The sequence below is a fragment of the Oryx dammah genome, unplaced genomic scaffold, assembly GCF_014754425.2.
Source record: "Oryx dammah isolate SB20612 unplaced genomic scaffold, SCBI_Odam_1.1 HiC_scaffold_27, whole genome shotgun sequence".
NCBI classification, from domain to species: Eukaryota; Metazoa; Chordata; class Mammalia; order Artiodactyla; family Bovidae; genus Oryx; species Oryx dammah.
The window spans coordinates 10,524,821-10,531,801 of NW_024070211.1; the positions used below are offsets into that span (position 1 = coordinate 10,524,821).

The 6,981-nt window shown below is 52.8% G+C and overlaps 1 pseudogene; it reads left to right on the forward strand.

Annotated features, from left to right (window-relative positions):
• The first annotated feature begins 4,733 nt into the window (after nucleotides 1-4,733).
• Nucleotides 4,734-6,160, forward strand: LOC120855156 (annotated as a pseudogene).
• The last annotated feature ends 821 nt before the right edge of the window (nucleotides 6,161-6,981 follow it).

Sequence of the window (6,981 nt, forward strand, 5' to 3'; positions counted from 1 at the left end):
CTGCGGAGGGGAGCGTGGAGGAACGGGTTTCAGGAAGGCGCTGAGTGTGAGGACCTTCAGGGGAACATCAGGGGAGACGTCAGATGGGCTGTACGTATACCTGGAGCTTAAGGTCGGACTGGAGATTCAGGCTCAAAAGATGGCCGCAGTGGGAATGAAGCCTTGGCGGAGATTTCTGAAGACTTCTGCCTGAGGAGCCGCAGCCCTGGGGGCTCAGGGCAGGCAGGGTGTCAGGAAAGGTGGAAGGAGACCCACCACCCCTTTTCTACTCTCTCTGGGGTCTCTAGGTCTCCCTTTGCTCCCCGGAGCCCCCTGGCCCCCATGCCTGGAATCACTTGCTAGGACAGAAGAATCCTCTCTCCTAATAATTCACTGCCCCTGGCTTGTTTAGAAGGAAGTGGAAGAGGCTCTGTGTCGCACACAGCACACACTCTCTGGAACCAAAGCCCCACCTGGGGGTGGAGATGGCAGCCCGGACCTCCCTGGGACTCAAGCCCTCATTATTCTGGGAAAGTTCAGAAGTGGGGCCACGTCAGGGGTCAACCAGAGGCAGTCTGGGCACAACGGCACCATCAGCAGCTCCCAGACAGCAGGGCTGGGAGGCAAGTCTGGCACGGGCCGGCACACTCCCTTCCCACTCCAACGGCCCCAGCCCCCTGCCCCTGAGACTCTCACTAGAGCTGGAGGCAACCCTGTTCAGATGGGGAGGCTTAACCCAGGCTCTCTGGGCTCCACCCTGCTTCCTTCTGCCTCCCCCTGCCGTCTGCCAACCAGCGGGACAGGGCTTCCCTCCTGCCTCCTTGGAGCACCAGCATCTGCAGCCCCGAGTGTCCCTCCGTGCCTACCAAGCCATGTCCCACACCTCCTCTGGGAACTTAAAATACAGTTTAGAGCACATCACTCTTCATTACAGTGTCCCTCAAGCAGGGACTTGTCCCCAAAGCTTTTGGATCAGAGGCCAAGCTCTGGGGCCTCCCATGCTGCAACTTGACACTTTTTTTAATTGTCAGTTCCTCAGTGTGCATCCTCCTTCGTGCCCTCCCACTTCGTTTCCCACTCACCCTTGGCTCGCATCACTTCCTCTGAATGACCTTCCTTGGTCCCAAGGTTGCTGGAGGAAGGTCAGCTTGAATAAACCTCACTCTCTGCGTTTTTTCCACCAGGGTTTCTGGAAGGCAGAGTCTGGGTCTGTGGTGTTGACCATAGTTTCCCAGTAAATCCACAGTGGGCCAGCCAGTAGGGATGGCATTGAACTGAAATGTATCATGAAGTGCTTCCACCTTCTCTCCTCCCGAGATCCTTGGGTCCTGCCCCACTAGATCGGGTCAGCAGGAGGTGTTACCCTCCATCCCAGCAACAAGTGGCAGCTGAGTCCAGAGACTGCCCCCGGCCCCCACCCCCGACCCCCTGCTCCAATGCCGCCCAGAGGGTCTCGGCCCTGAACCCTGTGACCTGGCAGGGTGTTGGGAGGAGACATCAGCAACTGAAGTCAAGTTTCATCAAAGTTCCCAGTCCCTTAGGGGAAGTAAGGGTAACGAGATAGACTTAGAGTTTCTGTGGGAAAGCTCCAGAGGGCCCCTGAGAAAGGGAACTTGCCCAGGGTGTCCTGCCTAGAGCAGCGAGCAGCGGAGGGGCTGCTGGATCCTGGGACCCTGATTCTGTCCCTTCCTAGCAGCAGACCTTGGGCACACTGTTTACCTTTCCCCTGCAAAATAGAAAGCACCAGATAACCCCTTCATAGGTATGGTGAGCTGAGCAAAGCCATGCACCAAGAGCCTTTTGCATGGCGCCTGGTGCGTGGGAAGCCAAGTTCTTCCCAGGCCTTCCCATCATCTTCCTGCGTGTGAAAATTCAAATGTGTGCCACGTCCTGGCTAAGGATGGCTGGGCCAGACCCAGCAGAGGGGACAGAGGACATCAGGGCAGACATGCTGACTAGGGGCTGTCGGACAGGGCCCTAGGGCTGAGGAAGACCAGAAAGTCCTAACAGGAGGAAGCAGGGGGACCTGTGGCCTCCTTCAACACCTTGTCGTTGGAGCTGGGGAAACTGAGGCTGAGAGGTGGCAGGAGTTGCTGTCGGAGTGTTGCCTGGAGCCAAGGTTGGTACTGCAGTTCTCCTGAACCTACCACACTGAATGTAGGCTTTGAGGGCACATGCTTTAGACACAGACAATTATTTAGCTCAAGATCACAAGGAAGGGCTTTCCTGGCGGTCCAGTGGCTAAGGATCCATCTGCTAATTCAGGAGACTCGGGTTTGATCCCTGGTCCATGAAGAGTCCACCTGCCGCAGAGCAACTAAGCCCATTCATCCACGACTGCTGAAGCCCATGTACCCCAGAGCCTGTGCTCCCCGAGAGAAGCCACCGCAGTGAGAAGCCCGCACACCACAGCCGGCTCACTGGCACTAGAGAAAGCCCACACGCAGCAGCAAAGACCCAGCACGGCCCCAAATAAACAAATAAAGCAAAGGCCACAAGCAAGGTTGTGACAAGCCAGGGACGCAGGGCTGCCAATCCCCTGGGACCCTTCTCTCTACCCCAAGGAGATCAGGGAGTGAGGGTAGATCCTACGTTCCAGCATCTTCCCATCATCTGCTCAACAAATACCAGGTTCTGTGAAAATAGGAGAAAGAGAGACACAGCCAGCTCTCAGGGAGTACACAGCCAGCTAGGGAAGAGATGCTAAGAAATCACAAGTAAATATTAAGAGTATGACTGTAAAGAGGGCTGTGGAGAAGGGGTTCATGGAACTGTGCAGGGGTGTAGCTAAGGAGGATGCTCCCTCTGTGGGATCAGGAAGGTCTTTTGAGGATGTGATGCTCAAGCTGAAACTCAGGATGAAAAAGGTCATTGTGAGATAATAATTATATATCGATATTGATATCCCCCCTGGCTCCTGGCACAGAGTCCCTATAAGCTTGTAATTTCCTGACTGAAGTGAACACTAGGAGCATCTCTCATGTTATTGTAGTCACTTGTGGGGGTGGGGGTGGGGGGCTGGGATCCTGGCTGGGGGCTGGTCACCAGGAAGACCAACCATGATTATAAGCTTGGAATTTACACACACACACACACCCCATGCCAACTCCTCCAGGGGAGAGGGCTTGAAATGGAGGTTAGTTATTGATTATGTCCACATAAAGATCCCCAGAGCATGGGTTTTGGGGAGCTTCTAGACGAGCCAACACATCCCTGTTGTGGGAGGATGGCACATCCCAGTGCCGCAGGGCAGAGGCTCCTGTGCTCGAGACCTTTCCAGAACTCACATTGTGTGTCTCTTCATCCAGCTGTTCATCTGTATCCTTTGTTGTAACCTTTAATAAACTACTAAAGGTAAGTAAGTGCTTCCTTGAGTTCTGTGAGCCACTCTAACAAATGGGTCGAACCCTAGGAGGGGGTCATTGGAAGTGTTGATGTATAGATGGCTGGTCAGACTAGCCTCTGAAGTGTGTGGAGAGGGGCAGTCTTATGAGGCTGAGCCCTTAACCTGTAGAATCTGATTATATCTCTGGGGTGATAGTGTCAGAATGCAGTTGAATTCTAGGGAACAATTCTAGTTGGTATCACAGAGAATTACTTGGCATGGGGGAAATTCCCTGGGAAGATAGGGCTTTTCCCAACACGGTTACCCAGGCAAGAGGGTGGAGTGTATTCCAGGCAGAGGGAATGGCATAGGCAAAGTCCTGTGGTGGGAGGAAGTACTCCACGTTTGTCTTTTCAAGATAGTGGGTTGAAGGCATCTTCTTCCTTTTTTCTTCTTGAAAATCATCCTGGCCCCTGACACACACATATACACACACACTCACACACACACACACACTCAAACACACACACACACACATACACACCCACACACTGAGGGGAACAAGAAATAAGAACTCCATCTTCTAAGAAGATATTTCTGACCTTAAGCTAAAATATTGTAAAAAAAAAAAAAACAAATACTCTAGATTCCAGTATGGTTAAATAATGGTTCTTAAACTTTTTTTTTTTCTCTAGCTCTAGAACTTGGCCTCCTCAACCCTTCTCTTTTTCACTGCATTAACTAACAAAATTCCAGTGCCTGGCCCTAAGAATGAAAATCTCGACTTCTATAAAAACAAGCCTCAGAAAGATGGGGAGGACCTGTCTTTTCTCCCCTGAAGCTGTAGAAACAGAAATACTTAACTATACTCCATCATAAAAATGAATTTAAGGATCAGACATGATAGAGGTGAAAGCAAGAAATTTCATGAGCATGACCAACTTGTTTTCCTGTCCAATGTCTTAGAAAGATTGAAGGCAGGAGGAGAAGGGGAGGACAGAGGATGCGATGGTTGGATGGCATCACTGACTCGATGGAAATGAGTTTGAGCAAGCTCCGGGAGCTGGTGATGGACAGGGAAGCCTGGCGTGCTGCAGTTCATGGGGTCGCAAAGAGTCGGACACAACTGAGCAACTGAACTGAACTGAAGAGACTGTGGGGCTATGCATGAGAAATGTGTTAGCTCTGTTAATGCACTTTAGTCCTGGTAAGGGTTCCAGACATCCAGGCTTCAGACTGTTCAACATTCTGTGCAAGTAGCTTTTAAATTTCAGACTTAAGACTAGGATGGCAACTGGCTACTTTAACTGATCATTTGAGCCAAGATAATCACTGAAAGGGAGCGGGATGGGATGGTCTTTGCCCCACCAGGTCCTCTGCCTGCCTTTTGTCTGTGGAAAACTTAGTCAAAGAATAAGTTTAGGCTCCAGGCGGTGCCACAGGGATGGCAAGAGCCGGAGCTGAAGCCCGAGCTCGCCGTGGGATGGTGGCGGGAGTCAAGGCCTGGACTCAGGGATCCGCTGCCTGCACCTCCATGCCACCCTCAGCCTGTGGCACAGCCCTCCACTCGAAGGATGGATGGTGCATCTGGGGACTTGGGCTCTGGGGACAATGCCCTGACCACTGGGGCTCTTTCGTGGCGCTGGGTGCAGGAGTGATGGCGCTCAGTCACCATTGAGCGTGACTGCTGCTCATCCAGGTGGGTCATGAGACAAGGCCCCCCACCACTGGGACCAACGTGCTGGGGAGGAAGGTCCTCTACCTTGCATGCCAAGCACATCATGCAAGTGGACGGAAAGACAGGGTTGCTTCTAGCCTGAGCCCCCAGGCTGACGTTCGACGCCCTCTCCACAGTGATCCAGGGCAGCAAGAAGAAGGTACCAGAGGAGACCCAGCAGGTTTCTGACAAGGATGACATGAAGACATCTCTGAAGAAGGTGCTGAAGGAGACCTCCTACACGATGGTGATGCCGTGAGTGGTCGCGCATCCTGGCCCTCCCCCTGCAAGTCATCTCGGTGTGCTGCGTGGTCCAGTTTGCAGGATGGGAGGCCAAGTCCAGCGGCGTGATGACCTCCACTGGGAAGATTTTCAAAGAAGAGGGCCTGCTGGGATTCCTTATGGGCTTAAGCCCCCACCACCTGGGAGATTTTCTTGTGGCGCTGTAACATGCTGGCCCACTTCATCAGTGCCTACCTGGTGGATGGCAGCATGAGTGATGCCCCGGCAAGGCTGGGGCACGACAAGAATCTAGGTTTCCAGTTCAGCCAGGCACTGGCCATCCGGGCTGACACCAAATTCGTGATGGGGATTGCGATGAGCCTGCAGACCTCCTCCTTCCCGCTGGCTGGTGATTTCTTGGCCATGAAGGACTGCGGGCTGGGCTCCCTCCTTAGTCCCCAGTGTTCAAATCTTGGATCCACCCCTGGAAGTACCTGAGTGTGCAGGGCCAGCTCTTCCGAGGCGCCAGCCCGCTTTTCCACCAGGCGTCATCAGGAGCGTGGTTTGTCCTGGAGTAAGCTGAACCACCTAAAAAAACAAAACGACGCTGTCTCAGCCTGGCCACCGCGGGTGAGGCCTGATCATCTCGGGGCACCTGTCAGACAACCACCCCAGCATCGCCTACGGGTGCTCTAGCCCGGCGAGGCGTCAGTCTCCATATTTCCCATGCCTCTGTCCAGAAGCAGGGACTGGGTGGGGGTGAGGCTGCGTCCAGTGGACTGGGCACTCTTAGACCCGGGGAAGGTGGGGTGGAGCTGGGGAATGGGGGCCGAATCCCCTTACTCTGCAGATTTCCTGAGTCTCCCTCGTGCACGGGGCCAGAGACAGGCTTGTGGAGGCCCACGTTGCACGGGCAGAGGTTCGTGAGTTCAGGTCCCACCCCCGACTCACACCCTTCAAATCACCCACTGCTCACATCATGCAGCTCAGCTGGGAGCTTCGCACTCTTGCTTTGTAAATAGGATGTGATCCCCTTTCACCAGGCTGCCGCTACGTCCAGGCTAGGAGCCTATCTTTGTTTTTCTCAACACTACTTGTCTAAGAAGACAGCACATTCTACATGGTAAATCACATGACTGCTCAGAATGGATCCCCCCTCGCCCTCACCCAACCCTGGTCAAGTCAAAGGCTCCTCAGTTTAATGCTGATGCCTCATGTGCAGGATATGGTTATCTGCGCAATCATGAACGCTCAGATGTTAGGCAGATCAATGTCTCTAGTCGTATCCAGTTTAAAGTACCTAATAAGATCTGACCCTTTCTCCCGCAAATAAATGCATTGGTGGTGATTTGGGGAAAAAAAAGCAAAAATTCAATCAGAGAAATGAGAACATGTGAAAAACAAAGGAGACCAGATAGTAATAATGTAGTCATTAAGCATAGCCAAGAGTCTTGAGTTCCTTCTCAGTGGCTATGTTATATTCTGAGTCATATCCTGTGAGCGGTCTTATAGATACTGAAAGCCCAGGTGGAGAAGTTAACTGCATGATGATCAGAATGTGCCCGCTCTACCCACCACATGAGCTGCCACAGTTCCGAGAATGGCCTCAGAGAAAGGGAAACAAACCAGCCCTGGACCTGAAGATTAACTGTCCCTGAAACAATCAAGATGACACTGGTCAGACCACTGACGGTGAAGACCACCAATATGAAGATGACTGTCAGAGCTGACTGTGCTG